This window comes from Lactuca serriola, chromosome 5 (genome assembly GCF_051521515.1).
Source record: "Lactuca serriola cultivar US96UC23 chromosome 5, Lser_US96UC23_V15, whole genome shotgun sequence".
NCBI lineage: Eukaryota > Viridiplantae > Streptophyta > Magnoliopsida > Asterales > Asteraceae > Lactuca > Lactuca serriola.
The window spans coordinates 292,403,376-292,423,408 of record NC_136412.1 but is presented as its reverse complement, the minus strand read 5'-3'; the positions used below and the strand labels follow the sequence as shown (position 1 = coordinate 292,423,408).

The 20,033-nt window shown below is 34.8% G+C and overlaps 1 pseudogene across 1 annotated transcript; it reads left to right on the top strand.

Moving 5' to 3' along the window:
- The first annotated feature begins 16,700 nt into the window (after positions 1-16,700).
- On the top strand, positions 16,701-19,051 carry LOC145051711 (uncharacterized; annotated as a pseudogene). The gene is made up of 5 exons (XR_013683779.1): positions 16,701-17,880; positions 17,969-18,322; positions 18,402-18,606; positions 18,679-18,860; positions 18,952-19,051. The product of XR_013683779.1 is annotated as an uncharacterized LOC145051711 (transcript).
- Positions 19,052-20,033: the final 982 nt, after the last annotated feature.

Sequence of the window (20,033 nt, the reverse complement as noted above, 5' to 3'; positions counted from 1 at the left end):
AATACTTTATACAGTTTACATCATTTAAAACATGTATAAAAATCTTTCACCAGCATAGACATCAAGTATTCAGACAATATGCACGCATAGCACGTAAATTTATAATAAAATACTTCATATCTATATGTAAGATGAAAGGGACCATGCACTCACAACACGTAATATATATTAAATACTTCATATCTATGTGTAAGATGAAAGTAACTATGCACTCACAACACGTAATATATATTAAATACTTCATATCTATGTGTAAGATGAAAGTAACTATGCACTCACTTGAGAAGGTGGTGACTCGGTACTCGGACAGCACTTCGTTTACTTTAAAATAATTTCCTTCGACAAAACCTAGTATTATTACCACTAGATTTTAGTCTAATATTTATCGTGACTAATTATTAGTCTTATTATTATTATTATATAAGCGTTTAAACAATACTTTTCAACCACTATGTACAGACAGGGACCAGACATAAAACACCGGAGGGCAGGACCATTTTGGCATATAGCACTTCTGAAATCCAACAACCCTATGTGGCCCTTTAAACCAGATTCCCCGTACCGCGAGTAGTTAAAAAGATATTATAACGACACTTATATAAGTCATAATAATAGCTCAAATATTTATTATAAATTTATAATAACAATACTAATTTTAAATATAAACTATATTTAAAATAGGGTAAGCATAACTTACTTACAAGGGGATTTTAGCTAGGAGTCGGGCTCTGTAGGGGCAGAACTTCGTCGCTGAATCTTTCTAAGAAAGATTCGTGCAGCGCTTCAGCGCTCACCTTACTATACTAAAACTACAGAAAGAGAAGTCGAATCACGAGGGACCGAAATGCTCGGCGGATAAGGAGAGAAAGACTCTTGAATCAAGAGAATGGTGCAAGAAATATGAGAGCCCAAGCCTCTTATTTATAGTAATTGAATTTACAAAAACTACCCCCCATAATTACTTAATGACCTTATAGTTATATAAACAACTAAACACCCCTTTATAATACTATTTTAAATAGATTTAAAGATATTTGTACTAAACTAATGTCGAAAGAACTCAACATTAGTCTTATAATGACCGCATCGTCGATACCTTTCTAATGATATATACATATGTATATATATGTGTACGTATATATGATTTATACTTTATTTTAATACGTAAATATGTCATTATAATTTGTAACTCGTTCATACGAACTCCGTTTTTGACGTTCTTTATATCCATGCGTAGGTGGAGACGCACTCTACAACTTTCGTTTAGACTCCGTCAGCTAATTTTGAATTTATTTTTAAAGTTATATTTTTAACAGGCCGGGACAGGATTGGTCCGTTATAATCTCATAACTTCTTCATCCGATGTCCATTTTCGTCTGTCTTTTTATTGTTATGCTACTAATAATGAGATCTTCGATTCTCGTTTAGGTTGTGTCGGCTAAAAATCAATCGATCTAAAATTCGAATTTCGGGTTGTACACCGCTAATCCGAAACTTCGAAAAATCATAACTTCTTCATACGAAGTCAGATTTGGGCTTTCTTTTTATCGATGTTCTCAGTTTAACATATTCTACGACTTTTGTTTAGAGCGTAAAGGGTAAATCTCGCTCTATCATAAATTTACTATTTACGCTTCCCGGCGTCGTGCCGGTTCCGACGCGAAACTTCGACGGGTCATAACTTCTTCGTTATAACTCGGATTTCGGCGTTCTTTATATGTACGGAAACCTTGTGAAATATTCTAAAACTTGGTTAAGATTATTTATTCTAAATAATCTTTTTGTCGAAAAGTCGTTTTCGACCCCTATTGCCTCTAAATTGACTAGCCCGGATCTACGGGCGTTACAATGTAAGAATTTCAATTCAAGTGTGGGTGGGTAGATAATGGAAAAGGAATCTTGTTAGGAGAATAAGATAAGGCAACTTGAGAGACATCTTCTTTGTTGACTTCCAAAATCTTCACAATCTCTTCAAATTCGGATCCTAATGTATACATATCCAATTTTTCCTTCAAATTCTCACAATCAAGACTCATGTTTAGTACCATATTCAAAATATCCCCATAAGATAAATCAAACACTTCTTGGGTTAGTTTATCAATCACATCAACCTGATATAATGGAGAAATGTCACTATGGTTCCTCATTACTTCAAATATGTTGAAGTGAATGGTCTCTCCATCAAACTCCATGGTGATCTTCCTGTTATGAACATCAATAATCGTGTGAGAGGTATTCACAAAGGGTCTTCCAAGGAGGATCATAGATGATTTGGAAGGAGTCTTCTCTTTAATATTAATGATATAGAAATTCACAGGAAAGACAAGTTGATTTACTTATACTAGTACTATAACATCCCAAAAATTATAAGGTAAAAAATTTCATCTTTAATTCAACCAGAAACACCAATTATCTTTTTTTTTTTCAATCATTCAAAAGTATTTTAGAATAAAAAACAGTTATTAGAGTACGATCCCAAAATCATCTAATTGCGAAAACATGGGTGGACGCGCTGCAATCAAGTCGGCCATTCCCCTTTTGAACTGGAAGTACCTGAAACCATAACCATAAAAATGTAAGCACAAAACTTAATGAGTTCCCCAAAATACCACATACCACACATACCATTGGTCATATCCCTCACATTGGGCCTAACCCACCATAATGGGCCTATCCCTCATACAATGGGCCTAGACCGACATACCATGAAAGTGTCACAAAGGCAACTATCATCTTACATAACATTCATTGGGCCTAGCCCTTCCTGATCCATGGGCCCAACCTAGCATACAAATGGGCCTAGCGCAACATACCATGCAAGAGTCGCAAAGACAACTAGCATAACAGATCCTAGTGGGTCAGCATTGGTGCCTTTAACCCAAAGGTAAAATAAGGAGGCTCACGTCACAGTCAGACGAAATAAGTGCTAGCATATGTTGCTCCAAATACCAACTCTACCGATCATCTTTACAATAAATAATGACCAAAACTCAGACAACAGCTCAGCATACCCTAAATACCCTTAGGTCAACTTACTCAAAATCCTGGTCAACTTGAAAGTCAAAAAGTCAAAAGGTTAAAAGTTATCCGAGTTAACCCAACTGAGTATGCCCATCATACTCAGCTTGTACGCTTGCGTACTCAAGAGCCACAATCGGGCCTCTCATCACGTACGCACAGCGTACGCCAATGTACCTCAGCATGCGCTGACTAACTTCACTTGTTCTTTTTAAGAGCTTATTCCATTAAGTCTATTCGATCCAAGCCAGACCTAGTCCCAAAATAACATCTTAAGTCATAAAGTTTACAACTTTATGACTTTGCATGGCTAGGAATTGCTCAATAGCAAAAACTCTAACTTCTTAACTCATTAAGACATCCTAAAACATGCATGGAGGAACACTAAGGACCAATATTACATTTTTATGGTTCCTAATATCTTCATAATGAATAAAGTTTCCAACTTTATCCATTAGAATGGTCCAAACAACCAAGATCTAGTCTTTAAGTCTCAAAGTGACCAAAGTGCATCTTTACCAACTTAATCCAGTAAGTCTAAGTCTCAAGCCTCTAGATCTAAATGAATATGATGTTTAGATGGATAAAGTTAACTTTATCCATAACAAGGTCACAAACTTTCAAGATCTAAACTGTATGCACTAAAGTGACCAAAAGCTCATAACACCAAGACTAGCTAGACCTATTAAATGTATCATCAAGATTAAAACTTTATACCTCTAGAAGAAAGATCAAGGTGAACAAAGTCTGGATCTAGAAGATCCAATGCAACCAACACTTCTCTAATGAGATCCTTTTTCTTAAAGATACACAAAGAACACTCCAAAGAACTTAAAAGACACATTCTTTTTGCTCACAAGGCTCAAACTAGGGTTAGGGTTTCAAAGGAGGGTGTTTGAGAGGTGGAGGCTGAGAATAGAATGGGTTTGGGGAAGTTAAGGAGCTTAAATAGGGATCAAACCATGGAAATAGGGTTTGGGAACTGATCATATACGCCCAACATACTCAGGGATACCCTAGTAGGCCCAACGTACTTCCACATACGCCCATCATACGCGGCTTAACCCATAAATCTCCTAACTTCCAACAGTCATAAGTTATTCGTTTCAACTCCGATTTCGACAATCTTTATATCCACGAAAAGGTATTGAGGATCTCTACAACCCTATCAAATTACTCTTAACTTAAAACACATCAAAATAAAATCCTTAATTCCTAAATGAAGTCTAATACACCACTTTTCTCTTTATACCCTTGCGCTCCAAAGCACAAACCAAACTCTTGGATCACATAATCTATATTATCCACATCCAAATGGGTCTAAAACTCTCTTCCCCTAAGGTCCAAAGACTTATGATAATTGATCTTCGGGTCACGGCCCCAAACTATGGAACAAATCAAAATAGGATGTTACAAGCACATCCTCCAACACTCCTATTGGAAACATGCTTGACTTGTCCGCAAGATGACTCTGGTTTCTTTTAAAGGTCCGACTGAGAGATTGAAAAACCGAATGTGACATCACATTGATTGAGGCCCCAAGGTGTATCATGACACTTTAAACATGCAAATAACCAATAGTATAAGGGATAGCAAAGATTATCAGATCCTTGGGTTTTGGAGGTAATTTCTTTTGGATAACCGCTGACACGTTTGAATTGACTTGAATATTTTCATTTGCCTTGAATTTCCTCTTTTTGGTGCACAATCCTTGAGAAATTTTTCATAACTTGGAATTTTCTTAATGACATCCAATAGTGGAATGTTGATTTGGACCTTGCGGAGAGCTTCAAGAAACTCTTTCTCTTCTTTCTTTTTCTTTGAGGCGGCTAACCGGGAAGGAAAGGGTGGTTGTATGACCAATGACTTGATAGGCTTATTGGATTATTTGTGTTGATCAATGTTTGGCACAACCGGTTCCTTTGGAGGAACTATAACATTTGAAGGTTCAACAACAATACCCTCATCTTCTTCTTCTTCTTCTTCTTCTTCTTCTTCTTCTTCTTCTTCTTCTTCTCTTGAAGCTCTTTTGAGGTTGCTTTCTCCAAGGGTTTTCCTAGTTTTCAAGGTTATTACACTCACATTGAGATTCTTCACGGTTTAAGATGGAAGTTTATCATGTTGTTCCATCTTGTTGAGAGCGGTGGACAAATCTCTAATTTGAGCTTGAATATTGGAAAAGGTGTTCTTTTTCTCTTATTGAAATTGTGTTTTACTTTAAGCAAGTGAAGTAACAAGTTCTCTAAGAATGATTTGATGGTTACCACTTGATTATCCTTGTTGTTGAGGTTGTTGGTAATTTGGAAAGGGGTGAGATGTTTATGGGGTTGCATATTGTGGTTGGATATGTTGTGGAAAGGCATGCTTTTGTGATAGATATTGTAACTATTAGGGTCTCATCAAGGCATGTAGTGGGTTTTCTTTGGTGTGAATTGGTTGTTTGGATTATTCCTTCAATTCGAATTGTATGTATTTTGAAATACCATGGGTCTTAGTTGACTTTGATACCTGCCTGTTGCATTTCCATCTTCTAGTTCACTTCCAAGTACGGGACACTTATCTGTATAATTTCCTGTCATTGCACAAAGATCACAAACCATCAATTGTTGACCACTACCCACCACCATTTGACTCAACACATTAGTCAAATCCAAGAGTTTTGATTACAAATGTTAGGTGTTTCTAACCTCACCAACAACTTGTGGAGAATTTATCTTCATGCCATTTGGAGGTCCAAAGTTTCTTTTATTTTGAGAAACAGTACCAAAAAGTGATCTTATCTCTTGAGGTGTCTTGTTGAATATGTCACCGCCACTTCAAGCATCATTATCGTCTGATCTTTTTCATTCATATCCTCATAAAATTGTTGAAGAAGTAGCTATTTAGGTATATTGTGTTGAGGACAACTTGTAAACAAGTTGTTGAATTGCTCCCAAAAATCATGTAAAGTATTATTCTCCCATTGATGAATCCCCAAAATGTCACTCTTTTGACTTGATATTCGAGAGGTGGGATAGAACTTGCTATGGAAGGCTTTGAGTAAGTCGTCCCATGTATTAATGGATCTCGGTGGTAAGTTAAACAACCATTCTATAACTTCATCTTCTAATGTGAGTGGGAAGGTGGTTAACTTGAAATCATCCAATGTCACATGTTTGGGTAACATACTAACACATATCATATGAAAGGACTTCAAATGCTTGTGCGGATCTTCTCTATCCAAACCATGGAACTTGGTGAGTTGATGTATGAAACTTAACTTCAAATCAACCCTTTGATGACTGGAGGGATAAATGATACCAAGAGGTGTGCGATTAACATCTGTCACCATCATTTGGCTAAGTGTCAACTCTTGCGGAGGGTTGGGTAGATTGGGTATTTATTGCATGTAATTGGGAGTTTTCGGTATGGTGGGTATGATTATTGTTGGTGATTGAACATTTGGGGTGGATAAGGTTGATAGTTAGGATATGCGTTGTAAAGGGGCTGTTGTTGTGGGTACATAGGGTATTGGTACATTGGAGGTTGTTGGTAAATGGGTTATTGTTGTTGTTGTTGTTGAGTTTGAGGGACTTGATGTTATTGAACTTGAAGAACATTGTTTTGAGGTTGGTTGTTTTGGTGGAGGTTTTGGTTTTGTGGTTATGGTTGTTGATAATTGGGTTGATTTGGGTAAGGAGGTAGTGATTCCAAGATGCCATATCTATGAGAGATTCTTAGTGTTGTTGTTGTCTTGGTTGTTAGGGTGGAGTATTAACATCTTGACTGTTTGGGTTTGGGTTGGGATTATGAGGTGGGGTTTGATTCATGGCTATGTAGTTTTCAAACGGAACGTCTTCAAATAAGTTAGCAATAATTGGAGAACTTGGTGTGGTGTCAATATCGATATCACTTAAATTATGAACTTGATATTCTATGTTGACTAGTGGAGAAGAAGAATAAACCTGGACGACTTGTTGTTTCGCATGTTTAGCTAACTTTTTCAACCTTTTTGCTTCTTTTTCAATCTCCAGATTACAAAGTAGTTCACCGGTTCTTTTGGACCTAGGCATAAACAATCAAATAAAAATAACCAATTTCCCTAAAAACGGCGCCAAAACTTGGTGGGATATCAAGTCCGCCAAGAAAATTACACCCTTTTGCTTGCAAATAAAACGTAATATAGTAGTAAAAAGGGGGATCGATCCACGGGGAAATGGTTGTATTCAATCACCAATACAATCCAATAGAACAAGTGTAATAAAACTAATTAACTACAATTAAACTAAAAAATTAGAGGGGGTGTGCTTGTTTGGAAAATAAAAGACTTGAATAACTAAAAAGCTTGCAATTAAGCAAGATGGTGAGATGCTCAAATATTGAGGAAAATTGGTCAACCAAGGAAATTCAGCACAATGAACATTTGTGTGTTTATCATTAGGATTCAATATGTAAGCTTATCATTCATCCCAAATTAGTTATATCAATCATGAAACATGATTTGCCAAAATTCCTCAAAGGTAGTATTGAGGTCGGTAAAGCCCACAACATACATTATTAATCAAAATCAAGGATTCAATTGAAGCAGTTGAACCCATGAAAATTGATTATCCATAGGATTGAAGGAATCCTCAATTCCTGAAGGATGTCAATGCTTACATATCCATAAAGGAGTCATGATCCATAAGCTAGAGATGATTTATACCATCATAAAGCCCTTGTTCTAGGAAAATTCAATGATTCATTGCCAATCAAAGAAATAAACCAACAATTTCTCATTCAAATACAAAGATCATGATAATAGCATTAAACAAGCATAAGAATTATGAACTAAGGATCAATAACATAAGATAAATGACAATCAAACATGAATCATTCAAAACCCACAAATATCAAGGGTTTTAGCCCAAGTCAACCAAAATAAAAAGATTAGCCACTCATGGCAACAAAACAATAATTGAAAAAGTGTTTTAGCATCAAGAAACTAGCAATTACTAGAAGAATGAGAAGAATGTAGCTCTAGATTTGCTAAAAACGCCTCCAAGGTGCTCCAATGATGGAAAAATCGAAGTGTTGGCTGCCAAACCTAACCCCCAAGCCCCAAGGTGAATGATGAGCCAAATAACAAAAATGCCCCTAATTGTGCATTGCATGGGTGAGACCCCACCCTCACAAATGGTGTTGAAATACTATTGGCTATTTTTCTCCACTACTCCACCCCACTACTCAAGATTCCTTTAGTCCCTTCCACACCTCAAATGATTCAAATTTAACAAATCATCTTCAAGCTTCAAATGGATGGTCCAAGCCCAATAACAAGAGTCCATGACCCATCTTCATAAGCCCACTTCATCCAAATCTTCAATACATTAAGCCCAAAAATGGATCCGCAAAACCCAAAAACTCATTACAAGTCCATCAAGCCCAACAACAAGCTAATCCACAACCGCAACGAGACTCCAAAAGGCTACACAATACCTCATGCAAAATCGAAAATATCTGATACGATCCATGATAAAGAATGAAATAGAATATGCATTGCAATAATAATAAAAATGGATTAACTGCTAAAATAAACTATAAAAAAGAAGAAAATAAAATTAACTATCGAATATCAATACCTCTAGCCTAAATCTGAGTTAACATACAGATAACCTCATACCAAGGACCCGAAGCAGAACTCCTAGGGTTCAAAGACCTGCAACCTCCATCTGAACCATATAAAGATTTTATTACTCGAGTCCATAACAGATCAGGACAATAACAAAATCTCCACCACCGACAAATCATCATAGCCATAATAAAGGAAAATAGAATCCCCACACCCAAACCTCCATCTGCTTTGGCCACTAAAACTTTGTCACATCTAACCAAGTGCATACGTTTCTCGTACAGATCCACTCCCCAAAAAATATTAGCACACGTCGATTCTAAAGAATTAAGAACCGAAAAATGAGCAAGGGAAATCAACGTCAAATAACTACCTAACGAGTCCAAAATAGACTCAACCAAAGTAAGACGACCTTCAAGTGAAAGACATTTAGCCTTCCATCCCGAAAGTTTCTTCTGAAACCGCTCAAACATAAGTTATCGTGAAGACATACGAGACATAGTTTGACTAACTGGAACACCAAGATGGATAAATGGAAGCTCAATGCAAACAAAGTAAAGAAGAAAGTTGTAAAAGCTGATTGTAAATAATAATGACCATAAAATAAAAAACTAAGTTGTGAAATTGCGAGAAAAAAAACATTTGAAAGACTTTCAATACACAGAAAAGATGTAATGACCTTTGATAACGAAAAAAAAAGTTCAATCAACATAGTTAAAACAATGCGCCACATATTGTCACTACTCATAATAGACCACTTTGGCAAAAATAGATTTTAAGCTTTTATTACATAAAAAAACAATAAAGGACATATTTTTGAACATTTCATTTTCTGGTTTTATATTTTTGCCTAATTTTTAAATTTTGTTACGAGATGGTTCATTTTTTTTTTCATAAATTCATTTCAGAATTAGTTTTTTAAAACTTTTTTACAATTTGTTAAAATGTTTTATAGAAAAGTACAACTATCTTTTACAACATTTTGTACAATATTTTTGAACTTTTTATAATGTTTTTATAACTTTTTTACAAGGTCTATTACAACTATTTTACACTTTTCATAACATTTTGGACATTTTATAGCTTTTTTTTTTATAATTGTTGTCCAATTTTTTTTACACATATTGAAACTTATAAAAAAATGTACATACATCGAAACTTATAAAAATTTATAAAATTATAAGCCAAGAGTTGTATAAATATATAAAAACCATATACATAAATTCAAACTTAAAAGAGAAAAATTAAATTGAAATAAAAAAGGGTCGTATGAAAATGTAAAAAAATTTGTAAAACAAGTGTCAAAACGTTTAAAAATAAACTTTTTTTATATAAAAAAATATTGGATCATGCTTATAACAAAATTAAACGGGTTGACTAAAAAGACATCTCATTTTACAATATAGATATCGTAATTAATTTTTAAAATATTTTTATTTGTTGATATTACATTGTTTTTTAAAAAAATTGATTATAGATAATTGATTATAGGTTGATTTTTTATAAAAGTAATAATAAAATGTCTTATTAGCAACATTTAATTAAAAATACAAAATACAGCGACTAAATCACCAAAATTTAAGAAATTCAGCGACTAATTTGTATCGGTGTTTGTTGTACACGTTTTGTATAAATATATGGAAACTTTTTTAAGGTTTGGCAGAATTGAAGAAAGTGAATGGGGTTGGCGATGACCATGTATGAAGCACTTCCATGTTACTTTTCTTTCTGTCTTTTTTTACTTTTTGCATTGACATATTAGTATGACATATTTCATATTAATATGAAATATTTCATATTAATATCTTAAAATATTATAAAATCTCATTAAATAAGATTAAAGGTTACACATGTCACCATTTGATTGGATAGAAAGATATGTAAAAATAAAAAATAAAAAATATATTTAATTTCTTTTTCGCATTTATTAAAAATTCCGGCTTTTCTATTTTCCTAATCTCACAATATTAGAGCTCATAAAATACCTTATAACTTATAATTTATGTCTTTTCAGATTAAACTTCAATTTTATTTTTTTTATTAAAAAAAATCTTATAGTTTTTCATTTTTTATTAATTTGACATTTTGGTTATTTTTCTCTAAAAAAAAGTTGTAAAATATGAGTGTTTTTTTCAGAAAAAACTAAAAAGTTTGAGTGATTATTTAGAAATGTTTAGAAGATTGATGGTTGTTTTCACGGAAAACATATAAGGTCATTTTCATAAAAAAATGATTAATCCAGAAAAAAAAAAAACACAAAATATAATGTAACGCTCGTAAATTCGGGATAGACAATTAAAATATAATAAGCAATAAAAACGACATTTTTATAGAATATTATTTAAGATAAATAATCTTAACCAAAGTTATAGCATATGTGACAAAGATTTCATATATATAAAGAACTCTGAAATCCGACTTCGTATGAAGAAGTTATGATTCTTCAAAGTTTCACGATTAAACCGACATGACTTTGCTTATTGTAGAAAGTGAATTTTTGATATATTTCTTATTAGCCTAAGTAATCTAAACGAAATTCGTAGTAATCGCAAAACCGAAAGCATGCATATAGAGAATGTCTAAATCTAATTTCGTATGAGGAAGTTATAATTTTTCGAAGTTTCAACGTAGCAGTGCGGACACAGAAATCGAAATTCAAATCAATTGATTGTTAGCCGAAACAATCAAAAGGAGAGGCGAATATCTCATTAATAGAAGTATGTCGATATAAATACAGTTGAGAGCGGACGATGTATGAAAAAATATGAATTTTAAACAGAGTTTAGCAGTTTAAGTCTTCTAAAAATAACAAATAAAATGAGAATTAACTGACGGAGTCTAAATGAAAGCAGTAGATCTCGTCAATAGCTATGCATGGACATAAACAACGTCGAAATAAAGCCCGAATGAAGAAGTTGTGAGTTTTTGAAAATGGAAAAATTCACGTGCGCAGGCGCGACAAGCAACCCTTCTAGAAGCAGCGACGCGGAAAAATGTTCAACTGACACATGACAAGTGGTAGATGGAGCAATGTCAGAGGGAGGGCGCGACGCGTCTATGGTTGGTGTGCGGCGCGCCTGTTGGAACACTATATATATATATATATATATATATATATATATATATATATATATATATGTGTGTGTGTGTGTGTGTGTGTGTGTGTGTCAAATTTCATTCATTTCCCTCATACAATTCACTCCAAAGCTCTCTTATCATTCTACCATCCTCGAGTCCGAATTTTTTTGGACTTTTGAGAACATTAGCTAAGCTCTAGAGTAACTAAGGGTATAGAGAAATAGGCCTTTTGGTTTCGGAATTCGGTCCGCGTAATTTCCCGGCTTTCGCTAAAATCCCTATAAGTTAAGCTGCATTTATTTTATTTCAAGTGTAACTTATATTTAAGTTCATAGTCATCATTATGAACCTATAAATAAGATTTACAAGTGATTCCAAGTAATTATACTGATTGATCTACTTATGAGAATGATGTGTAGGTTGGATTTAGTGAAGTGTTTAAAGTGAGATTTCCAAACAGTATACTCTGTATACCAAACGGACCCTACCTCCGATATGATCCTACATGGTTGTTCATTACTTGATAGATATTGATGTAGACATTGGGATTCATGAGGAATATAGACTATCATTAGTCGCCATGAATCTAAACTTTGTGACATTCGTACTTAGGTCACATCAAAGACAGAGTCAAGCTGTTAGGTGGAGCGTTGCCAAATTCTCTTGTCACCCACCTAAGTCAAATGAGTGCATAGTCCCTTTCATGAACATGATTTTAATACAAGTTTTAATTAAAGTATTAAATATTTGTCAAATAGTTTATAAATGAACTATATGCTTATTGTCTGGAATATATGTTAAAAACGTATTTGATAATATACGATATGCAAACAAGTTATGGTTATGTATGTGTTAAGATATATATATATATATATATATATATATATATATATATATATATATATATATATATATATATTTAACATCCCCCTCTGTCACGTATCACAATATTGTCTGCTTTGGGCTTCCGGCACGAAAACTTCCCAGAGGGTCACCCATCCCTTGATTGCTCTTTCCCGGGAACGCTTTACTGCAGAGTCCTTATGGGATGTGTTGCCCTCATGGCTTTAAACGCGTTGTGACAAGCCGATGTGGGATCAGGTGCAACTCACCTTCACCCCCCCCCCCCCCATTATTGGGTTCAACGTCCCTGTCGAACACATCGACCCGTTCCCTAGCTCTGATACCATTTGTAACATCCCCCTCTAACACGTATCACAATATTGTCCGCTTTGGGCTCCCGACACGAAAACTTCCCAAGGGGTCACCCATCCCTAGATTGCTTTGCCCGGGCACGCTTAACTGCATAGTTCTTATGTGATTTGCTGCGCTCATGACTTTAAAATGTGTTGTGACAAGGAAGGTATCCACACCCCTTATAAGGAAATGCTTCATTCTCCTTCCAAGCCGATATGGGATCAAGTGCAACCCACCTTCTGTAACTCCTGAAACTCCCTCACTAAACGTTAGCTTACAGTTTTGTTTATGAAAGGTAGGTTGTACTTGATCCTACATCGGCTTGGAAGGAGAAAGAAACATCCTTATAAAGGGGCGTGGATACCTTCCTTGTCAGAACGCGTTTTAAAGCCATGAGGGAAAACAAATCCCATAAGAACTATGCAATTAAGCGTGTTTGTACGGGAGTAGTATCGGGATGGGTGACCTCGTGGGAAGTCCTCATGCCGAGTAGCGCAAAGCGGACAATATTGTGATACGTGCCAAAGGGGGATGTCGCAAATGGTATCAGAGCTGGGGCGCGAGTCGATGCGTAGAACCCTATAATGGGGGGTGAAGGTAGGTTGTACCTGATCCTACACCAGCTTGGAAGGAGAACAAAACATTTCCTTATAAAGGGGTGTGGATACCTTCCTTGTCAGAACGCGTTTTAAAGTCGTGAGGGTAGCAGATCCTGTAAGAACTCTACAGTTAAGCGTGCTCGGGTGGGAGTAGTACCAGGATGGGTGAGCCCCTGCGAAGTCCTCGTGCCGAGTGGCCCAAAGCGGACAATATTGTGATATGTTCCAGAGAGGGATATATATATATATATATATATATATATATATATATATATATACTTATTACTTGACATTAATAATAGAAGTAGTAGTATAGAGATAAATAAAGATATATTAAATACCCGTTGTCAATAAATACACTAAGGTAAGATAATGTTTCCTAAGTAGAGTTGGTATTAGGAGTTGAGCATTGTACTCGTACCGAGAGATAAGATAATACTTGCAAAGGAGGGTTAAGTTTAATTAAGTTGGATATTGGGTAGCATCTTCTTAACAGTATGTGTGAGATATTAACGGGGTATAGAACTCTAACATTAGGGTTTGGGAAGGTATTCAATATTCCCCTTTCTCTCCAAATAAGTGATGTAAGTCATCTAGTGGAGTATAGATGACCACCCTTGACGATAGTATGCTTTGTGGTATTAATGAATCACTGATCTGAGAGTATGGATTAAGCATCTCACACCTACTCGTAGGTACAGCCCTACCAAATTCTCCAGTCACCCACCTAAGTCAGGTGAGTGCATAGTCCCTTTCATGAACATGATTTTAATACAAGTATTAATTAAAGCATTAAATATCTGTCAAATAGTTTATATGTGAGCTACGTGCTTATTACATGGAATATGTGTTAAAAACGTATTTCATAATATACGATATGTGAACCAGTTATGGTTCTATATGTGTTAAGATATATATATATATATATATATATATATATATATATATATATATATATATACCTATTATTAATTGACATTAATAATAAAAGTAGTAGTAGAGAGAAAGATAAAGGTATATTAAATACCCATTGTCAATAAATACTCTAAGGTAAGATAATGTTGCCTAAGTAGAGTTGGTATTAGAAGTTAAGCATTGTTGTCTTACTGAGAGATAAGATAAGACTTAAAGGAGGCTTAAGTGTAATTAAGTTGGATATTTGGTAGCATCTTCTTAAGAGTATGTGTGAGAGTATGTATTGTGGTATTAATGAATTACAGATCTGAGAGTATGGATTAGGCATAATTATTCATCACTGATCCGAGAGTATGGATTAGGTATAGTTATGCAACATTGGTTCCAAAGTATGGACTAGGCATAGTCATTCATTACTGATCCAAGAATATGGATTAGGTACAGTCACTTATCACTGATTCCAAGAGCATAGATTAGGTACAGTGACTTATCATTGATTCCGAGAGCATGGATTAGGTATAATAAATCGAGTGTTCCATTATTTCCCCTGTTGTCTCTATTGATCCTCGACTACTGCAAAGGAATACCCGAAGGAGTGTATTCAAATTATTGTTCACATTAATCTTTCTGGTTAAATGCCGTAAGGTCATTGTATGGGATCAATATGTGAGGACTGACGAGATGAGGTAGATTGCTAACATGGAATATATCTGAGTTAATGATAACAATTTACCTTGCAGGTTTTTATATATTTATTATTAAAACTTTGTGGGATTGAAAACCCTATGTACTTACCAGATTTCCCAACCTGACCCAGTAAATTTCTTTGTATCATAGGTATCGATACAAAGGTACATGGATAGTAATCTGATGAGAGATTCAAGGAGATAAAGGCCATCAGTAGAATAAGATATATTGTAAGGCCTGTACTAAATACGTTTATGCTTATGTTTCTTGCACTGTTTTGAAAACCGGACCGGACCGGCCGGTTCAACCGGGAACCGGTCGTGGTTCCGGTTCTTTCACTCCTAAAAACCGGTAGCAGCTTAAACCGGAAAAAACCGCCGGTTTTCTTCGACCCGCGGTCCAACCGGCTTCCGAACCGTTTTTTTTCTTTTTTTTTGTTTTCTTCAAATCCATCGGGAAATAACTCAAATAACATAAAATTCTCAAACCTCAATTTCGCATCCAGTACACAGAGGAGGAGCCGTTCGAAACCCAAACTCCATAACCTAAGTCGACTAACACAATCGACTAAAACACCCCCGATTTCAGTTTCATTCGACTTCCTAATCGCTTCCAATCGATCGAAGGGGCAAGGATTTTAACGATTTGTGCTCCACATTCAGCGACACAGTGAAGATTTCAACGATTTGTTCTCTAATTTCAACCATAGTCGACACTTCCATTCCATAATACAAAGGTAATTAATCACTAACTAACACTTCCTAAGTTCCTATCAGCTATAAATCTATAATTGTTTCAGTGTTTATCTTTTATGTAGACTAAAACCAATGGTTTGTTATATAGTCATTATTTTTAGTCACCATTAAAGTTCATATAGTTCTGATCAAACAAGCTTTTACCATCGTTTCTAATAAATAAACACCCAAAGCTTTGGGTTATTTAAATCACAGCTCATTCAATACCAAAACATGGTATGATAATTACCTCTTTGTCATCATTAGTAGTCAATGAAAATACATTTATGTTATCATCCAACTTGCCTTCATTCCATTTGGAATATATGATCACACAAAACTCTCAAATACTTTTAGATGATGGAGTGTCATATTTTTTCTCTTTGTTCTTTGAAATATAAAGTTTTGATGTAGTGTATAACGGATTGTCATTTCATGCTAAATATCACTGTCCTTGTAATATTTCTCAAAATTCATTTATATATATATCTAACATGGTCAATGTGAAACAAATATTTTTTAGACCATATATGATCAAAATAAACTGTAGACATATTTTTAAACGCTTATTTAAATTGTATAGATTATGAGCACTCCTGGTTCAAGTTCCAATCCATCCGAAGAAGCCCAGTCGAATACCGTCCCATCTGGTTCACAAGCTTCTACTCAACCAAATGTTCGGGCAAAAAAGGATCCTGCTTGGAGGTATATTACTCAGCTTGATAGTGGAGGCAGAAAAAAAAAGCATACTTTTGTACTTTTTGTAAAAATACATATAACGGTGGAGGTATCAATAGAATGAAACAACACCTTGCTGGAGTGCCAGGTGCTATTTCAGCATGTCCAAGTTGTCCAGGAGATATAAAGTTTGTCATGAAAAGTTCATTGGATGAAAATGCCTAAAAAACAAAAGAGAAACATGCTGGTGTGCTTAGTGATATGTTGGGGGTGAATGTAGATAACATGTATGATGTTATTGATGATGATGATGATGATGACGTTCAAGTACTCACCCAACAATCAACTCAAAAAAAAGATGGAAAGAGAAAAGCTCCTCATGCCTCCCAAACTAAAACCGTGCCACCTTTTTTAAAAAGAGGTATGCATGATCCTTCTCAACCATCGATTAAGGCAACATTGCAAAGTAAGGAAAGATGGCATGATATGGATTTAGCTCTTGCTATGTGGTTTTATGATGCTTGTATACCTATGAATGCTGTGAATTCTCCCCTTTTCCAAATAGCAATGAGCAAAGTTGCTAGTATGGGTCATGGATACATGGGGCCTTCATATCATGCTATGTGTGTCACATTGTTGAAAGATGCGAAACAGTCTGTACAACTTATAGTTGATTCCTATAGACGTTACTGGGCAGAAAATGGTTGTACAATTATGGGTGATGGGTTGCGGGATACAAGACAAAGACCCCTTATCAATTTTATGGTGTATTGTGCAAAAGGGATTTCATTCATCAAATCAGTTGATGCATCGGATATTGAGAGTAATGCCCAAACATTATGCAACTTGTTTAGTGAGATTGTTGATATTGTTGGTCGTCAGAATGTCGCTCATTTAGTCACTGATAATGCTGCAAACTATAAGGCTACAGGAAGATTGTTATGTGAGAAGTATCCGTCCATTGTTTGGTCTCCTTGTGCAGCTCACTGTATGAACTTGATTATGAAGGACATGTCGGAGATGCGTGAAGTCGCTGATTTGGTTACACTTGCATCGAGGGTTACAGTGTTTGTTTATAACCACAAATGGCCATTAAATTGGTTAAGAAAAAGACCAGGTTGGACAGAAATTATTCGTCCGGGTGCCACTCGTTTTGGTACTGCATTTATTGCATTGAAAAGTTTGTGTGATCACAAACATGATTTGTAAGCTATGGTCACCTCCCCGGATTTTAAAAAAGTGATTAGATTAGAAAAAGCAAAAGAAGTTAAGCTTATCATATTGAATGAAAGCTTTTGGAATAATTGTGCTATAATAGTAAAGGTCATGACTCCAATGTTGAGACTTTTACGGATTTGTGATTCGGATGAGAAGCCGGCTTTAGGTATAATTTTTGTTTATATTCTTTAATGATGTTTACAAATATATTATCATTTTATTATTTTAATTGATGTTTTTTTTTCTTTTTTTAGGTTATGTATACGAAGGGATGTATAGGGCAAAAAAAGGAATTAAGAAACTTTTTCGTAACAACAGAGAGTTGTACACCCCGTATACTAACATCATCAAAAATCGGTGGGATAGGATGATGCGTAAGAGTCTTCATGCTGCTGCTTATTGGTTGAATCCAATATTTCAATATGATCAAGAAAATTTTTCTAAGAAACCAGAGGTGGTTGGGGGGATAATGGATATGATTGAGCGTTATAGCAGTGCTGGTACTGTGGATGGTCTAACTCTCATGGACCAACTAAAGTTGTTTCGTGAGCATGAGGGTAGTTTTGGTAGAAAACTTGCTTTCGCTTCTCATAATACTACTCGTCCCGGTAAATTTTTTTTTCAAATTTTTATTAATAGTGAATTATAGTAAAAATATTATAATATTATTTTGTTATTTTGCATTAGATGAATGGTGGAAATTACATGGTGGTGATGCTCCGGAATTGCAAAAATTTGCAATTCGAATTTTAAGCCAAACTGCTTCTTCTTCCGGGTGTGAAAGGAATTGGAGTGTCTTTGAGAGGATCCACACTAAAAGAAGGAATCGATTGGAGCATCAAAGACTTAATGACCTTGTTTATTTTCATTATAATTTGCGTCTACAAAATAGGTAATGTATACATTCAATTTTTTTTTTCATTTTTTTACTTATGTGTAAAAGTATATTAATATTTTTCTCTAGGCTCAAGGATTACAAAAAGTCTTATGATCCGATTGATTATGAAAGTATTGATAAAATCGAGTTTTGGGTGGTTGATGAAATACCGGAGGGTGAACTAAATTATAATGAATTGGAAAATATGGTTGAAGAAGAACCACCAAACTACGATGAATCAATGATGTTTGAATCCCAAGTTTCTCAAGGTTAGTATTTTATGTTATTCTATCAATATTTTGTTATTCTTCAATTTGAGTTTAATTTTTGATAAAATTGAATTTGAATTTGGTATTGAAGATGATGAAGAAGATGATGATGGAGCTGTGTTAGAAGAAATTGACATTGATTCATTTAGATGAAAATTAAATTGTGATTGAAGTTTGCATTTTGATACATTTTATGGTATTTTGATGTTTATGTTGTAAACTTTTTTTTTGAAGACTAGAATCAAGATGTGGTGAATTATTTTCTTGGTATTTTGTATGTTTGATACTTTTATTTAATGTTGAAAACTAATGTTTATTGATATTTTTGGCTTAAAGTTTATTTATATATTTTTTTGGAATATTTTAAAATTTTAAATACGATAATTATGTAATAATGAAGTCGTCCGGTTCATCCATTTTTTGGACCGGTCCGACCGGTTGAACCGGTTGACCCATCGACCCGGTTAGGCTGTCGGTTTGATGTCCGGTCTGGTTTTCAAAACATTGGTTTCTTGTATCAGTTATGACATCCCAAGTTTTTAATAATCAATGAACAAATTTATTCGGAAATACTTTTTATAGGACAAATTCCACATTTATAAATAAAATATATTTTAAGATAACCATAAACAAAAAGGTCTTTTTGACCGTTAAAATGGGGATGTCACATATAATGTCTTTTATAAGATTAACCCTTGAAATAAAGTATAGAATCTATTGACTCATTTTTAAAGTGCAATATAGAGGTGTTGGGTTTTATAGAAATCAATATATCATACAAACTAGTTGTTCCAAAACCGATCAAAGTGAATATATCATTTAAACATCAAAGTAATATCATTAATTGTCAATGTGGAAAACTTTGGGGATGTTGTGTAGTCACGCCAAGCCCTTCCCTTTCGAACCGAAAGTACCTGAAACCATAAATATGAAACCGTAAGTACAAATCTTAGTGAGTTCCCCAAAATACCGCATACCAAAACATACAAGTGCCAAGGGCTACCCCCATGGTCTTTCCTCACAATGCCGAGGGCCAAATCCCGGTCTTACATACGAGTGTCATGGGCTACCCCCATGGTCTTTCCTTGCGATGCCGAGGCCCAAATCCCGGTCTTACACACAAGTGTCATGGGCTACTGCTATGGTCTTCCATACAATTTTCACAAAGACAAC